This window comes from Protopterus annectens, chromosome 2.part0 (genome assembly GCF_019279795.1).
Source record: "Protopterus annectens isolate FY-2018-M chromosome 2.part0, PAN1.0, whole genome shotgun sequence".
NCBI lineage: Eukaryota > Metazoa > Chordata > Ceratodontiformes > Protopteridae > Protopterus > Protopterus annectens.
In genome coordinates, this window is record NC_056728.1 from 1,153,631,763 (window position 1) to 1,153,650,592 (window position 18,830).

The 18,830-nt window shown below is 41.7% G+C and overlaps 1 protein-coding gene across 9 annotated transcripts in view; it reads right to left on the bottom strand.

The window, feature by feature from the left end:
* LIN54 (lin-54 DREAM MuvB core complex component) overlaps positions 1-18,830 on the bottom strand; it is a 1,508,411-nt gene that overhangs the window by 1,456,698 nt on the left and 32,883 nt on the right. The window contains exon 1 of one of the 9 annotated variants that reach the window (XM_044061350.1): positions 15,698-15,769. The exons of the other annotated variants lie outside the window; for them this stretch is intronic. The gene's annotated coding sequence lies outside the window, so the exon portion shown is untranslated. Of the gene's footprint in view, positions 1-15,697; positions 15,770-18,830 lie in introns of those variants that run through there. 9 annotated transcript variants of the gene reach the window in all.

An 18,830-nucleotide genomic window follows, 5' to 3' on the forward strand; every position in this document is an offset into this window, starting at 1 on the left:
CAGCACAACTTCTGGTAGTTTACCATCTCCCTACTGCAACAAAAGTATGAAGTCATCCCACTGTAATTGAATATACAAAGGATAATAGAAGACATAATGTAGCTTGTTGGACACTGCCGTGGTCAGCTACCACTAGCAAAGATATTCTACTTAAACATTAACAGGCATTATATTACTTTACTGGGCCTGACATATGGTTTACATGTTTCACCTCTTTTGTGTGCTAACCAGCCTGCACTTAAGACAAATACTAGAAATTTACTAGTAAGCATCATATTTTATTCAGCCCTTGAAATATCACCATTTCGATGGTGATTACATAAAACAAGTAATACTGCTACCTGGCTTCACCTTCCCTTAAATTTTCCAAGTACAGGCACAATCTGACATAGAAGATTTCAATTTCCACATTTTCACCAAAAAAAAAAAGATCCTAGAATGGATTACTTGCAACACTAGAATGTCTTAATGGGACAAGAATGCAATGTGAGGTACTCGAGACAATTTGGAAAGAAATTTATTGGAAACTGCTGACAATGTAGTGCTATTAATTTTAAGGGTCAGCAACCATTTTAGAGCAAATCGAATTCATCAACTTCTTGCATTTATGAACTAAAAGTCACCAACATCATTACTATTTTACTTAGTGGGGTTTAGTCTTTACCTTGGCGGCAAATGACAGAAATTTTAGCCGATATTGATTTATTTGTGGTAATTACATGCTGTAACTTGTCTTGTATTCAATTTTCGATTTCCCAATTCTTAAGAAATATTTTTACATTTCATTTAGAACCCCATCCAAGTCTACATTCCTCTGATCTTCCTTGCCATTTTATACTACTACTCAGCACTGCAGTACTTTCATGTTCTGAAGATATGATTATTCTTGTTTTTTTATGATCACCACTGATATTTTACCACTTGAAATGCTATAAGACTGGTACTACACACAATTATAGGATGTAGTAGGAGAGGCCTGTCTTTTGCTCATGCTGATACGAGTGGTCACATCTAGACTAGTGTGACATACATTCAGGATTTACTGTATCCTGTAATGGCACCTCTGGAACCAGGCTGGCATATCCAGCATTTAGACAGGCCTTGAATTCCCTAAATAACATGGCACTATCAGGCTTATAAAGATAGGTCAATCAAAAACAAGCCTAGCATAGTACTTTATCTGATTTGCATGAATAACCTCACATTTATTATTGTGACCTAGCTGAATGCCATCTTTGAATAAGAGCCATACACCAATGTTTTTTGTCATCACTTGAGACGTGTAAGAATGATGAATGTCCAACATGTGCGTACTTCCTTTAAAGTAGTGCAATGCAGACTTCTCTTGGTTTATCACCACCAGTGTTGCAGGTCTTTTCAACAAAAGTTCCCACACTTCATTAATTCTAATGCAAGAATATCCAAGATTGCTAATCTTGGGGGATATAATGCCTGGATCATTGGAAAGTCCAGTGAGCATGTCAGCTTCAATACCACCTACATGAGGACTCTGGAGTTGGTAATCCAAATGTCTTCAGTTGCCACAGACTTTAGGGTAGAACCAATCTCATGGATATAGACCATTACCTGGTTAATTTCAAGCTCAGGCTCCCACTAACAGCCATGCATTACTGCACCGGCCCACTAGAGACCCCTATTTTGTTTGTTTTACTTATTATCTACTTATTTTACTTTTGATGACTAGTTAAGCAAACTAGTTCAAATATATCGCCCAAATGCACAACACTTGGCAGTAAGGATGAATAAAGTACAGATCATATATTTTACACAAATAAGATAGAACAGCAGTGCAAAACACCACTAAATATTTACAAAAGTTAAATGGCCGAACAGATGATTCAAGTGGAAAAACAGCTGTGCATGGAGGATTCCTTTTATAAAAGTGTGTGAGAGCACTTCTGAAAGTAGTAAAAGAAACAAAAAAGATGTAACATTAAAGAAAATGGAGTTCCAGACTGCATGGCCAAGTTTAGAGAATGCTATCACATATTTCAGGCAGAATGGTAAACCACAGAGAACATAATCCCCCAGGTATTGTGATACAGATGGAAAAGACCAACAGTCTACAGTTTGATAGCTAAAGAAAGGGAAAAGTTGAGAAACGGAAGCTTGTACATCAGGGGCTTCCAAACTTTTTTTTTTGGTACTAAAAGCACGCTTAACAAAATCATTTGTTGCAACTCTCAAGTATGCAACAAAGTAAAGAAGGCTTATGATTTTTTGCTTGGAAGTGTTTGGATAGGCGTTTTATATCCCAAGCAAAGTTCACAGAATTTTTATAGTGGTAGACAGCAAATGCTACAGGTGTGATGATGTAATAAAGAGGCAACAGGAACACGTTTTTGGAAGGGTAATGAGATGGATGATTTTAAAAATTACCTACAGAATGCTCATCAGAAATTTTAGGGGAGCAAATGGCTTTAACTAAGGAAATGATTCTTTTGAGCTGCAATATATGATAGGACTTGCCTAGATACTTTAAGACCTTAAATTCAGTTTGCTGCTAAAAAAGCTATTACTAGAAAATGGAAACCAAAAATAAAAAACAGCTGCGCATCTGCAGTATTTAATGCTGTAAGAAAGAAAAGAAATAAAAATGATATCTTTACAAAAGAGAAGAAAATTACTTAGAAATAAATGAAATATGTGGGGAAAAACAATGTTTAGGAGGAAGATTGAGGTTTAAGGGAAGGCAGGAATCGAGCAGTTTATGTAATAGACTAAATAAGGAGAGCTATAAAGAAAGAAAACCTATGTAATATAGAATGTACGTAAATGAAAAAATGTTTCTTTTTTCTATTAAATGTACATGCGCTTATGTCTCAAGTCAATATGACAAAATCACCTATCAACACTGAATGCACATATCAGGACAGAAAAAACAGGATACGAGGACTGCTTGGATCCACATAGTTGGGGCAACAGGAATAAAGGAGGAGAGGCCATTTTAGACTTCTGTCTGGCAAATGGCTTGATAGCCTAGTACCAACCTATGTGTATCGGCCATAGGGCCTATACAAGCCTAGCCATAACAATTCCCTGGATATTTCTTCTTGCAATATTTACTTCCCTGGGACCCCTGTCTAGCAGGGCGACTGACGTGATCCCCGGGGTGAATTTCCCATCTCCCATCCAATCGTCAAAGTTCCTTTTGACTGGTTCAGAAAGAGACAGGTCACAAGACCACATACAAGAGTAACAGACATGCACCTCCGGTAGACTTCCTCCTAGTAAGGAAAGGGTGTTGGGGTAGAATCAATGATTGTAAAGTCCTCCGCAGTGAAGCAGTTGGCCTAGCAAAAACCACTGGTTGCTACAATCAGCTGTAAGCTGTTGTCAGACAAGGCTCTATGGTCAACAGAGACCAGCCTGAAGACCTAGAAGTTGATTGCAGAGAATGCATAACACTTCAAGGAAGTGCTCAGTGTTCTAGCACCCAAAGAGGAGGAGGAAATATGTGGAGTTGAAGAATGGCAGTTCCTCAAAACAGCACGTGTCAGGACTACATAACGTGTGTCCAAGCCAGTTACAGAAATAAGGTACACAAGTAAAGTTGGTGGTGGAATGCAGCAGTCCAGAAAGTCATCAAAAGAAAGAAGGAATGCAGGAAAAAGTGGGAGATAGAAAAAATGGACCAGACTAAGAAGGATACCACCAACAACCTGCTCACCAGTACACAGGACATCAATGGAGTACTTCCAGCAGCTTCTAAATGAAGAAAGCCCCACAGAAGCTGTACTGTTCCAGACACAACCTACGATGACAGAAGAGGAGCCCAACCTAGAAGAAGTAGAATACTACTAAGGAAAATGAACTCAGGGAAAGCAGAAGGCTCAGATGAGGTCACAGAAGATACGATTAAGATGTTGGGTGAGATAGGGGAGAAATGTCTCTTAAGGGTACTCAAAGTACAGTTTTGTACCTACCATAAATGTAGATGTTCGAGTGTTCACACTGCTGCAGTCCACACTTGTGTTATCCTGCCGTCAGGCAGTCCCGCAGTCGGCCAGAGTTCCAAAGTCTTGGTCCGGCGTCGGTTGCTGTCGCTTCTTCCCTGACGTCAATGCGCCAGGGGTATACAAGATGCATCCGACGCCATTTTCTTCAGTTTTTCTTGCCCCAGATGTCAGGTGCTCCCAAGAGGTAGGCAATACATATTGCTAAATAAAAATATACACATAAAAATAAAACAATACCTTCAGATACAAGCAAATACACCACAGAGGATGTATATTACACAAAGGTATAGTTAAGTCCAGCTAGTTCAGAGGGGATGGAGGGAGGGTAACCTGGACTGCAGCAGTGCGAACACTCGAACATCTACATTTATGGTAGGTACAAAACTGTACTATGTTCATCATGTTACACTGCTGCAGTCATCACACATGGGTTGAATCCCAAAGCTAAGGATGGGTGGTGGAACTAAACAGGGTTTGGAGAGGCTAGTAGGTCCTGCAGAACTGCAGTGGCAAAGCCAGCTCTGGTTTTAGAGTACAGAGGTAAGTGATAGTGCTTGGTGAAGGTGTGCACTGAACTCCAAGTTGCAGCCTCCAAAATATCCTTGGTTGGTACCCCTCTGAGGAAGGCTGTTGATGTTGCTGTAGCCCTGGTGGAATGGGGCCTGATGTTACCAGGCACAGATTTCCCATGGTGTGTGTAGCAGAAACGGATACAATGTCCTATCCATTTTGAAATGGTCTGTTTTGAGATACCTTTTCCTTGTGATCCTGCAGCATAAGATACAAAGAGCTGGTCAGATTTTCTGAAAGCCTTAATTTTATCCAAGCAGTAACGTAATTGCCTGTGAATGTCCACAGAGTGTAGGAGCCTTTCCCCTTTGTTCTGGGGGTTTGGATAAAAGGTGGGCAAATGAATGGTTTGGTTTAGGGCCACACTGGATACCACCTTTGGCATAAAGGAAGGGCTAGTTAGTAAAGAGACTCTGTCTTGATGAAAAATTATGAAAGGCTCCACTGCCATTATGGCCTGTAGTTCTGAGACTCTTCGTGCTGAAGTTATTGCTAGCAGCAGAGCAGTTTTCCATGATAGGAACTGTAGATCAGCTGTGAAGGCTGGTTCAAAGGGCGGTAGTGTAAGCTTTTCCCAAACAAAGTTGAGATCCCAAGTTGGTGTTGGTGTTCTCCGGGGCGGTCTTATGTTCTTAGCCCCTCTGAGGAACTGTCTTAGTAATGGATGTGAAAATATAGGAGGATCCGTGTTCTATTGAGCTGAAATAGCTGAGGCGTGGATCTTAATAGACGAGAAGGAAAGTCCTTTGTGCAACATCTCAGTTAAATACTGAAGAATCTGAGGAATATTTGGGACAAGGGGATTTTGGCCTTTAGCCTGTTTCCAGGCGCAGAATCTTTTCCATTTGCCTGAATAGACTTTCCTGATGCTGGGCCTCCTGGCTTCCAGAATGACTTCCATCACAGCTTTAGACAGCAGTGTTGACTGGTTGTTTAGGCAATTTGCCATGCAGCCAGATTTAAAGTCTTGAGCTGGCTATGTAGAATCTGATTGTTTTACTGAGTGAGCAGGTGAGGAATTGTAGGTAAAATCCATGGTGGGCCTTGAGCCATGTTCCTTAGTATTGGATACCAGTATTGGCGTGGCCAGTCTGGAGCAATGAGCATCATTTGTGGCCTCTCTAATCTGGCTTTCAGCAGCACCTTTGCCAGAAGAAGCAGTGGAGGAAAGGCATACACTGTCAATGTTTTCCAACGGAATGAGAGGGCGTCCACTTTCCAAGCTAGTGTGTGGTATGTCCTTGTGCAGAATTTCCGTAGATGGTAGTTTTGGGGGGAAGCAAACAGATCTAGGTCTGGGCTCCCCCATTTTTGAGTTATCATTGCGAATACTTGTGGATCTAGTTTCCACTCGTGAGGATCTATGATGTTTCTGCTTAGATCGTCTGCCAATGTGTTTTTCTTTACTGGCAGGAATTGTGCTTTTAGTTGAACTTGGTAGGTCAGTGCTGTGTTCCACAAGGTCATTGCTTGTCTGCATAGGGGGTAGGAGTGTGTGCCATCTTGCTTGTTTATGTACCACATCACTGTGGTGTTGTCCGTCTTTATTAGGAGTTGTCCTGGATGTAGGAGGTCCTTGAAAGCTGTTGGAGCATTTTGTACAGCTAGCATCTCTTTTTGACGGATATGTAGATGCCTTTGGTGTGCAGACCATTTGCCCTGAATACACTGTCCTGCCATGTGTGCTCCCCAGGCATAATCCAATGCATCTGTTGTTATAGTTTGCCTGGCTGTGGGCAAGGTAAAAGGCTGACCCTTGTTGAGGTGACATGCCTGAGCCCACCATAGAAACTCCTGTTGAAGGCAGGGAATGAGTGGAATTATTGTTTCCAAGCTGTGGCTGTGTTGAGTCCATACGCTTTTCAGATACCATTGTAATTTCCTCATATGCAGTTTTGCAAATGGTATTAGTAGCATGCAAGATGCCATGAATCCTAAGGCCTGCAGAATTTTTCTTGCAGGGAGTTGGGTCTTTGTCACCATCATTTTGAAGTATTGAGTCAGTTGCCCTTGCTTGTCTGGTGTAAGATAAGCCATCTGGGCCGTTGTATTTAAGCTGGCACCCAGGAATATTATGTCTTGTGAGGGCACTAGTTTTAACTTCTTTTCATTTACTGTGTAACCTAGGCAACTTAGTAGGTTTTTGACAAATGTCAGATGCTTTAACAGAATGTCCTTGCTTTCTGCTTGAATAAGGCAGTCGTCCAGGTATGGATATATTTGGATCCCTCTTTGTCTGCAGTATGCAATTACTGGTGCCAGGCATTTTGTGAAGACCCTGGGCGCAGTAGATGAGCCAAAGGGCAGTGCAGATAATTGGTAATGGGTTGAACCTGCTATAAATCGGAGGTATCTTATGCAATTTTATCTGATAGGGACATGCGGGTATGCCTCCTTGAGGTCCAACGTTACTAGCCAAGCCTTCTTGCCCAGCATGGGAAGAAGTTGCTGTAGTGTTAGCATCTTGAATTTTGGTACTACCAGGTATGTGTTTAGAATTGAGAAGTCCAGAATGGGTCTCCAGGCTTTGTCCTTTCGGGGAACTAGAAACAGTCTTGAGTAAAATCTTTGTCCTTGCTCCTGTGTAGGAACCTGTTGAATGTCCATGAGAGCTGAAATTTGCTTTTAAGCCTCTGTCCATTGATTTGGTGGCAGGTTTGGCATTCCTTTTATCCTTGGCAAAGTGTGAAAGTGGAATCTGTATCCTTGAGATACAATATTTAGGACCCATTTGTCTTTTGTGATGATGTGCCAATTGTCTGCAAAAAGTGCTAGTTTTCCCCCCAAGGGAGCTACCAAGAGGGTTTTGCTTGGTAGTCTGAGGGGCAAGTCATTGTGTTTGTCTTCTGGTACTTTGAGACCTGTCTTCTCCTCCTTTTTGGGTTGTGGCACCCCATTGGCGAGGCTGGTAAGAGTCTTGTGACTGGTCTCTGCCCCTTGGGCATCTGTATCTGCCCCTCTGTGGTCTGGCAGAAGCTGGAAAGGACCAGTTTTTGGTTGGCCAATTTCTGGTGAAACGAGGGGCTTGAACCTGTAAAAAATCCTTGACCGTCTGCATAGATTTTGCCTTATCCTCCATTTTCTTTAAAACAACTTCTGCTTTTACACCAAATAAAACATCCTGCTGTAAAGGTGCATCCAATAACTTTGCTTTAACATGATCAGGTAAAGTTTGTTCTTTTAACCAAGCATGCCTACGTATGACCGACCCTGCCACTGCTGCTCTACAAGAAGCTTCCAATGAATCAAATCCACATTGCAAAGCATGTGTGCTCACTTGTTCAGCTGCATGCAACAAATCTTGCATTTCCTTCTAATCAGACTGTTCTGTATGTGTGAGCATTTTTTGTTTTAATTGAGACATCAGATATTGTTGACATTTCAGCATGTGAAACTGACAAATTTAAGGCCCTCATAGCTAGAATAGTTGAGGTATATACTTTCTTTCCCCATCTGCCTAGTGCTCTAGAATCCCTTTCAGAGGGCACAGGATTTTTAGCAATAGAGGCCTTAACCCCTTTGGGACCCTGGGAAATGGTTTCTGGGTAAGCAACAGGGCTTTTATTCAGGAATTTGTGAGAGTCAGGGACTCTGTAGTATCTGTCTGGTTTAGCTGGTGCAGGAGGTAGTGAATCTGGGTTAAGGCTAGATTCTGAATAAACATCATCCACAATGTCTAACACAGGTGGAATAGCAAGTGGTCTGTGCTGCGGTAGTAAAAGGAACTCTCGGAGCCTTTTCTTAGAATCAGAGTAATCCTGGCCTTCCCAGTGGAAATGGTCCCTCATAGTATGTAAGGTTTCCCCAAAAGAGAAGTCTTCTGAGGGAGATGCAGAAGGGATAGACATAAGGGGGAAAGAAATATTCCTGTTCCTCAGAAGAGTCTGAGGAAATTGAAACCTGGTCAGAGGAAGCGTAGTCCTCCTCCTGCCTTGGCCTTTTATCAGGAGGGGGATGGGAACCCCTGATTAGGGTAATTAAGTCTTCAGTCATCTTAAGCATCTGTTTCTTAGGCATAGGGCCTTGTACTGGAGACTGTTGTACAGTCATTTTAAGCATCCGTTTCTTAGGCATAGGGCCTTGTACTGGAGACTGTTATACAGTCGTCTTTGTTTTTAAAAGGAGTTTTCAGCTTTGCATAGGAGGATTTAATAGTGAGTGTAGTCGGTCTGAAGACACCTTCTGCAACTGAAGGCGTTTCAACTGCACCGGAATCTCCATCAGGCATGGAGTCGGAAGTGCCTAAAAGTAAAGGTTGTGGAGGCCTACTTGTGAATCGGATGTCTCCTGGGGTTCTAAATCAGTGGTCATCAGCAGCTGCGTAGGCGCCTCACTGAAAACCGGAGAACCGGCGACTGGCCTAGCAGAGGCCTCGGAGTCAGGTTTGGATCTCGGCTGCCTGTCCTTATCTTTGCGTTTTTTATGCATTCCGGTCGGTTGCTCCGACGGCATGGTACAATTAAATTTCCTACCAAAATAATGTTGGGTGAAATCAAACCATTTAATAGTTTGTTTATTAAACCTAGCACAAAACCGACAACCTGTGACGTCGTGGTCTGGGCCTAGGCAAGGAATACAATAAGAATGAAAGTCCTTATGAGGTATTTGCTTCCCACAAGAAATGCAATTGTTAACTTTTTCTGACATCGGACTGAGGCAAGAAAAGGTTCCCCAACGGGGTACTTAGCTTTATTGAATACTTCGGTCTGAAATTAGATTTGAAAATCTCAGGAGTCGGCCGACCGGCACTTGCGAACTGCTTCTGCTTCGGGCACCGCGCGGCAAGAAAGACTGAAGAAAATGGCGTTGGATGCACTGACGTCAGGGAAGAAGCGACAGCAACCGATGCCGGACCAAGACTTCGGAACTCTGGCTGACTGCGGGACCGCCTGATGGCAGGATAACACTAAGTGTGATGACTGCAGCAGTGTAACACGATGAACATCAGTGTGGAGAGAAAGGTGCATCCCAGATGACTGGAGAATAAGCATACTCATATGCCAGTGCACAAGAACAAAGGGAACATCCACAACTGTGGGTAGAAGAGAAGCATCAAACTCCTTCCACATTGCATGAAAGTTCTGGAGACAGTGAATGATAAATGAATACGCAGAGTAGTAGAATGTAAGATGGGAGATGAGCAGTTTGGATTCATATCAGGATGCAGCACAAGTCTGATGTTTGCAATGAGACAGATAGCTGAGAAGAAACTAGAGATTAGGCAAGTCTCCAACTGGGCATTCCTAGATTTGGAGAAAGCAATGACAATGTCTTAAGAAAGCTGATTTGGGCAGTACTGTGGTAGTCTGAACTCCGAGACACAGTGGTAAAATCAATGCAAACTATGTACAAGAGCCAATGACTCAAGTATGAGTAGTGTTCAATCTCACAGAGGGTTCCTAGTGGTAGTTGGTGTGCACCAACATTCAGCTTGGAGCCCACTGCTGTTCATACTGGTGGTGGACTACATTAGCAAACAGATTGCAGGGGACAGATCAACAAAGCTGCTGTAAACAGTATGCCTGTAATGCCACATAGTCTGATAAAAACTTCAAAGGATAGGGGAATGGAATGCAAACCTGAAGGCGCATGGGATGAAACTAAACACAGACAAGACAGTGGTAAATGCAGCAAATTGGGGAAATCAGAAGAAGCTGAGAATTGACATAGAAGGGAAGATAATGGAATGGATTAATAGTTTCAAGTATCTGGGAGGGGTGATTGAACAGAAGGAAATCCTGAATGAGGAGGTCAAAGCCAGAATCAGAGGAGCTGCAGCGAACTGGCATAGGAGAGTGTCAAGTGTAATATGTGACAGAAGAATACCAAAGAAACTGAACTGTAAGGTGTACAAGACAGTGATGTGACCAGTACTACTGTACAGTACAGAAACCCTGGACAATAAAGGCAGGGCAGATGAGGAAGCTAAAGGTGATGGAAATTAAGTGCCTGAAAAAGGTGGTAGGATGCTCACTGTGGGACAGACAAAGAAATGAGGACAATAGCAGAAGCCAAAGTAGCTCCAATTTCAGTAAAGATCAAAGAACAGATTACTGTGATTTAGGCATACGTGCAGAAAAAACAATCTGGTGAAGAAAATTTGAGAAAATAGGAGGAAAGGAGGATGCCCAATAAAGAGGTGAATGGATTGTGTGAAAGAAGATCTGTGCCAATCAGGCAGGAGTGTGGCACTGAACTGAGAGAGATGGTGACAATTAACACATTTATTTATTGGAAAGGCTCACCCAGACTCTGCTACACTTTGCCGTGAGGGAAAGGTTGGTTTGCTTTTTATTTGTTGCATTTTGTATTAGTTTATTGCCTTTTCATATTTTGAGCGCTGTGATTTGTTTTCCTTACCTTGTGTTTTGCTTGTTTTCCTGCTTTTAACTGCATATTAAAACTTCAAAAGACACCATAGCTCCGTCTCTTGTGAGTCAGGCAGAAATTAGAACTGATCAATTAAGGACTCATACAGAAGACATTTGTGAACTGAGGGGGTGTAGCTAGGAACTAAACCTATTTAAGGGATAAAATAAAACATTTCAGAGCTTTATTGGAAAGGCTCACCTAGACTCTGCTACACTTTGCTGTGAGGGAAAGGTTGGTTTGCTTTTTATTTGTTGTATTTTGTATTAGTTTATTGCCTTTTTATATTTTGAGTGCTGTGATTTGTTTTCTTTACCTTGTGTTTAGCTTTTAACTGCATATTAAAACTTCAAAAGACACCAAAGCTCTGTCTCTTGTGAGTCAGGCAGAAATTGTTCCCCACCCTGTCGGTGTTGTGTTCTTAAATACCACTGTCTTCTAGTTGCCTGCCTCTTGCGTTAATTTGACCATATATCTCATTTCCTCTCTGCTTTCACTGGCTTGTGTGAGTAAGCACAAAATTATCATTTTATGAAATATCTCCCCTTCAACTATTTAAATTTATTGGCCATTCTACTGTATTTCATAGTACCGGAATAAAAAAAAGTGATCACCCCCTTTCAGTCTATCTTGCTGTTTTAAAAATAGTGACTCTCCACTAAAATTTTACTTTTTAGATAGGTAAAAAATACAGTTGTGTACCTACCATAAATGAATATGTTAGAGTGTATTCACTGTTGCAGTCATTACACTTGGTTCATCTTGCTGGCAGGCTACTCGCAGTCGGCCCGAGTTCCAAAGTCTAGGTCCGGCGTCTGTTGCTGTTGCCTCTTCCCTGACGTCAGTGCGCCAGGGGTATAGAAGATGTAACAGACGCCATTTTTTTTTCTTGCCCCAGAGGTCAGGTGCCCCCAAATAGGAAAGGCTGCAAAAATTATGCCAAAAAGCATGCATGTACTAAAATAAACATTTCCTTCAACTACAAGAAAATACATCACATAGGTTGTATAGAGTTGAGAAGTACAGAAAAGTCCCAGCAATGAAAAGGGGGATGGTGGGTGGGTAACCTGGACTGCAACAGTGAATACACTCGAACATAGGTTCATAGGTAGGTACTAGGCTATTGGCACTAGGGCCTGTAGAAGCCTAGCCAAAAAGGCACCCTGGCTTTCGCCACCCAAGAAAATTATTTTCCTATGCCCCTGTCAGGCAGAACCACAGAAGTGATCCCCGGGTTGAATTTCCTATTTCTGAACATTCCTAAGTCTGAACATTTCAGGTAGTTTCTCTGTTGTTTAACCTATCCAGCACCTTCAGAAGTCAAGTATAGAACTACCCCAACTAGTTGTCCAACTTTGGATTTTCCTTGTACCTACTCCTGATGCAAGTGCCCACCCTCATGTTCTTAGTTTAAATCCCTCTGGCTCCCAGGAGAGAAAGTTGATGATACAACAGGACTCAATGCAAGTGTCACCTCCACTACAGAGTTCCTCCCTTTGTACAGCAACCTTCTAATACCCAAGCTAGACAGGGGATGGAACAGCTGTACCGTCCCTCAAACACTGCTACTCACATAACATTATTACAGTCAGTGTCCAGTCCCACTCATGATTTTATTGCTGCTGAGTGGCACCTGTTACAACAGTATCTCTTGGGTCCAGAAATGAAAATTGGGCTAAAAGTGAATTCCACCTCTGAACTCGGTTAAGAGTTCCACCTTCTAGGAATGCCAGTAATGTCTCCAGAAAATACAGAAACTATGAAAAGTATATAATCAGATTCAATGCTTTGATATATTCAGCGCTTAGCACTAGTTCATCATCAGCATCAATAAAGAAATGCTATAAATTCGGGTAAAAATCCAACCACAACGTACATACACAGAATAAATTTTAGATTTTCTGAAACACTATCATCATCTATGTGCTGTTTAAGTGGCACACACCCACCTTAATTCATGGAGAGAGACCTCCAATTCATAGTCCAGTGATGACAGACTGGTTTTCCAGACAGGCAGAGCATTTTAAATGACCACGTCACCATAAAAGATCCTTTCCCCAAGGTATCACACTACCATACAATCAGGCTATAGTACCTTCTTGTATTCATGGACCATCACCAAAGGAAGTACGCAACTTCTATACAAGCTTGCTGTCATACTGTACTTGCTGCAAATATTAATTTTTGAAAGTTTCTCCAACAGGCAGGGGAAAAAACACTACATGCAACCCAACAGTACAACAGGTTCTGCTCCAAAAAAATTGTCAATTGGTAAACCAATATGGAAGGCAAGAGGGGTAACTATTTTAAGACCATATACTTAACCAGTCGATTGCACTAAGTAGCTGAGATAATGGACTTCAGGAAAAGTCTACTCTAGTGCAGTCCACTGGCTCATACTGAAGATGTAAATAAATGGTAACCTAAACTAGAAGCGTGACTTTGAAGGCCATTTCCTACTACATTACAGAATTAAGCAGTGTCTTGGGTATAAAAAGTCATCTTTGTGACCATGCATAAGAGCAAATTCTGAAACAACCATGTTTTGCAAGCTCAGATTTCATTCAAACTGGGGAAGCTACAGGGTTTAACCATAGAAAACTGGGGTAGATAGAAGCTTGAACCATCATTGCGAGAAAGAACAGAACAATGCAACAGTCAATGCTATTGAACATCTTTCTGTTGAGAATTTACAACAGCACACACACCTGACCATCAGTTATTTTCCCAACTTCAAAGGCAGTTAGCTCTCTTTGGCTTCAATAACTGGTCATTATTCTAAACATTACATCAGGTAAGGCAAACAAAGATGACCAGGAATGTAGAACAGTAGATTAACTCCCACAACATTGTCCAAGTTCAGCAAAACGCTTGGCTTTAACAGACATTCCTGTTTCTCATCAAAAATACCCAAATAACAAAAGTCAGACTATGTGTTTCTTCCAGCTCTTCTGTTTTGTGTCCTACCAATTCCAAATCAATTGCCAAGAAAGTCAAAACATGTTGAAAATGTAACAATGCATGATCACTAACCTTGATGCTGACACCTCTACCACCATACTTCCACAACAATTTTCGCCTGGCCTACTCCCTCATAAAACAAACTCTGTTCTACATTTAAACATATTAGGAATCACAAAGCCCAAACCACTTCTCACCACACTTCCCAAATGTCCCCGATTTTGACTCTAATTTTCTCCCTGCCCCTCTTAATCTGTCCTAAAATTAGTCACTTTGGAGAAAAGGTGAATTATATTTAATAAATCATGACAATAATTACAGTTATACTTCCTTTACTTTAGGAAATGTATATTAATTAACACTCTCATTATATCAATGTCGCAAGTTAACAATATTTTAAAAGTGTCCCTGATTATTTTGGATTTGTCCCCAATTGTACCACTCAACCTCTTATTGCAAGAAATCTGGATGAAGCCTAAAATAATGGGGGGGGGGGGGGAGACAAAGGCCCAAAAATATGGACAGATTTATAACAGGATGTGTGTTAGCACAACATTTCTGAAAGATATGAAGTCCGAAACTAAAATTAATGTCATTTAGTGATTTCAGTCCTCAGCTATTTGCCAGAAAAAAACTAATTTTTATGAGGAGCAGACCAAAAAATGAGGTAAACAATCTAGACAGTTGACAGGTGTGCCTCAATTTTGTTTAGATTAGTCTCTTATTATTTGAGAGATAGGCTTCTGACCATTTCCAAAGCTAAAGCGTTAATACTGGAGGCTTCTGGTCATCAAAAGACCGCACATCACTTCTGATGCACCAAAAATCATCTCCAGTGAAGAATTAACAACTGTTAGTCAAAAGGTTCGCATTTTCTAGGACAAGGCACACAAGTCTCATAGTAATTTTCAAAACCCATATTAACAATAGTCAGTGCTACAAAATTAAAGCCACACTGTCAATACTTAAATGCTGCTAAAGGTATTTAATGCAAAATGAGTAAAAGGAATAAGACCAGATGAGTGCCTAACCTGAACATGTAGCATACACATCTAGATTACTGATTTCTGTATTGAAGCAATAACACCAAAATCCCCCCCAAGTACTGGTAGAAGTGTACAGCAACCCACAGTGAACACACTAACAATCAGATTTGTGCTGCATACCTTTTTTTTAGTTGGATGTTAGTATATCTCCAGTACAATGATTCACTTTTTAATAAACAAAGCATTCAGCTCTATCAAAATAATCCTGTCCTGTATTAAAAAATGGATACCTCTGGTAATTTCCTCATACAACTAAGCTAATAAAATAAACATGAACTAAAAGACCATGCATTCTGAGCACACGAAGTAAACACAAATGGAATATGTAGATGTGGTTTGAATCCCACCAACCAAACTTAAAACGAGAGCCCCTAAAAATGTCACTGGGTTACATTCTGTTGTTTTGACGTTACTGACATTTGAACAGCATCATTAAAGTACAATAACAAATTACAAAAACACGCAGTATAAATTAAGTCAAAGCTACATTATTAAAAGAGTGTCAAACTTCAGCAGAACCTTAAGCTGAAAAAAAGGATCTCTAGTATGCAAATCTGTACATAATAAAAAAAAAAAAACACCACATCTAGTTAAAACAGCTATGAAAGTGCTACAGTCATAATACTTAAAATGTAGATTCTGGCTTAGGGAATTCTAAACTGTAACAGTTTTATATAAATAATGAATATGAAAAATAGTCTGTAGGCCCGAAAAAAATAGAAGATGGTGCAGCAGTACTGCCCAGTTCCAATGATGAAAGCCCTCCCTCACCTTACAATAAATATTCCCAGGCACGGATCCTAATCCTTAGGAAGTGAAAAAAGAAAACGCAGATGAAGACAGTGCCACCCAATTGATGTGCAAAGTGCATCGATAGATTTCCAGTGCGATGGGAGCTTCTCAGTGCGAGTAAATGACACTTTATAGGCGGAGAAATACTATATTACTCCAATGCCGTCTATTTCAGGGCTGGGATTGTATTTCTACATTTATGGTAGGTACACAACTGTACTATGTTCATCGTGTTTCACTGTTGCAGTCATTACACTTAGACTGAATCCCAAAGCCGAGGTTGGGTGGCTGGGCCTAAATAGGATTAGGAGAGGCTACCAGGCCCTGCAGAACTGCAGTGGCAAAGCCTGCTCTGGATTTAGAGTAGAGAGGTAAGTGGTAGTGCTTGGTGAAAGTGTGCACTGAACTCCAGGTTGCAGCTTCTAAAATGTCTTTGGTTGGTACTCCTCTGAGAAAGGCTGCTGAAGTGGCTGCTGCTCTGGTAGAGTGTAGCCTAATGCCCTTAGGCACTGATTTGCCATGTTGTGCATAGCAGAAGCGAATGCAGTGTCCTATCTATTTTGAAATTGTCTGCTTTGAGATAGGCTTTCCTTGTGATCGTGCAGCATAAGCTACAAACAGTTGCTCAGTTTTTCTGAAAGCTTTTGTTTTGTCAAAGTAGAATTGTAGCAGTCTGTGTATGTCCAAAGTGTGCAGAAGTCTCTCCCCTTTATTCTGGGGATTTGGACAGAAAGTTGGCAAATGAATGGTTTGGTTAAGAGCCACACTGGAAACCACCTTTGGCATAAATGGTGGGTTTGTCCTTAGAGAGACCCTGTCCTGGTGAAAAATGATGAAAGGTTCCACTGCCATTAATGCCTGTAACTCTGAGACTCTTCTTGCTGAAGTTATTGCTAGGACCAGTGCAGTTTTCCATGATAAGAATTTTATATCACTGTGTTGGCTGGCTCAAAAGGAGGCAGTGTGTGCTTTTCTAAAACAAAATTGAGGTCCCAAGTAGGTATTGGTGCTCTCCTTGGGGGTCTTATGTTTCTTGCCCCTCTGAGGTACTGCCTTAGCAGTGGATGTGAAAAAAATAGGAGGTTCTGTATTGTAATGAGCTGAAATGGCAGAGGCATGGATCTTAACAGATGAAAAGGATAGGCCTTTGTCCAGCATCTCAGTTAGGTATTGTAAAATCTGAAGTAAATTTGGAACAAGTGGTTTGAGTCCTTGTGCCTGGTTCCAAGCACAGACTCTCTTCCATTTTTCTGCATAAGATTTCCTAGTGCTGGGCCTCCTGGCTTCTAAAATGACATCCATAAGAGGTGTGGTCTGAGTGACTATATTTATCTGCCATGCAGCCAGATTTAAGGTGCTGAGTTGACTGTGTAGAATCTGACTGTTTTGTTGTGTCAGAAGATAAGGAATTTGAGGTAAAGGCCAGGCTGGGCCTTGAGACAAGCTCTTTAGGATTGGGTACCAGTGCTGGCGTGGCCAGTCTGGGGCAATAAGGATCATTTTTGGCTTCTCTTGTCTGACTTTTAGGAGTACCTTGGGAAGAAGAGGCAGTGGAGGGAAGGCATAAACTGTCAGGGTTTTCCAGTTGAATGAAAGAGCATCTACTTTCCATGCTTGTGAGTGATAAGTCCTTGTGCAGAATTTCTGTAGTTGGCAGTTGTGAGGGGAGGCAAAAAGATCTATGTCTGGGCGCCCCCCATTTCCTTGTTATCATGCTGAAGACCAGTGGATTTAGTTTCCATCCGTGCGTATCCATGAGATTTCTGCTTAGTTAGTCTGCCAGTGTATTTTTCTTTCCTGGCAGGAATTGTGCCTGCAGATGTACTTGATAGGTCAGTGCTGTGTTCCACAAAGTCATGACTTGCCTGCAGAGGGGGTAGGAATGTGTGCCCCCTTGCTTGTTTATGTACCACATAACTGTGGTGTTGTCAGTCTTTAGTAATAGTTGTCCTGGATGTAGTAGATCCTTGAAGGCTGTCAGGGCATTCTGTACAGCTAGCATCTCTTTTTGATTGATGGGAAGATGCATTTGTTCCTTGGGCCACGTGCCCTGAATACATTTTCCTGCCATGTGTGCCCCCCAGGCATAATCCGATGCTTCCGTTGTTATTGTCTGCCTGGCTGTGGGTAAGGTGAAAGGCTGTCCCTTGTTGTGGTGACAGGCCCGGGACCACCATCGAAACTCCTGTTGTAGACAGGGAATTATAGTTACTATTGTTTCCAGGCTGTGGCAATTTTGAGTCCAAACACTTTTTAGATGCCATTGTAGTTTCCTCATATGCAGTCTTGCAGAAGGAATTAGTAAGAATGCAGGATGCCATGAAGCCCAGGGCCTGCAGAATTTTTCTTGCAGGGAGCTGGGTTTCTGTTGCCATCATTTGAAAGTAATGAGTCAGTTGCCTTTGTTTGTCTGGCGTGAGATAAGTCATCTGGGCAGTTGTATTTAAGCTTGCACCCAGGAATATTACAAATGCCAGATGTTTTAGTAGAATGTCCTTGCTCTCTGCTTGAATAAGGCAGTCGTCCAAGTAGGGATATATTTGAATTCCTCTTTGTCTGCAAAATGCAATTACTGGTGCCAGGCATTTGGTGAAGACCCTGAGCGCAGTAGATAAGGCAAAGGGCAGTGCAGAGAATTGGTAATGCATTGAGCCAGCTATGAATCTGAAGGGTCTTCTGCAAGATTGTCTGATTGGGACATGCAGGTATGCCTCCGTGAGGTCCAAAGTAACTAGCCAAGCCTTCTTTGCCCAGCATGGGTAGAAGTTGCTGCAGTGTTAACATTTTGAATTTTGGAACATCCAGGAAAGTATTCAGGATTGGCAAGTCCAGTATTGATCTCAAAGCTTTGTCCTTTCTGGGTACCTGGAAAAGTCTTGAGTAAAATCCTTGTCCCTGTTCTTGCTGTGGTACTCTTTGAATAGCTCCCATGTCCATGAGAGCAGCAATTTCCTTTTGTGCCTGTGCCCATTGGTTTTGTGGCAGGGCCGGCATACCTTTTGATTTTGGAAGGGTGTGAAAGTGGAACCTGTAACCTTGAGAAACTATATTCAGTACCCATTTGTCCTGGGTGATTATGTGCCAATTTTGTGCGAAAAGTGCTAGCTTTCCC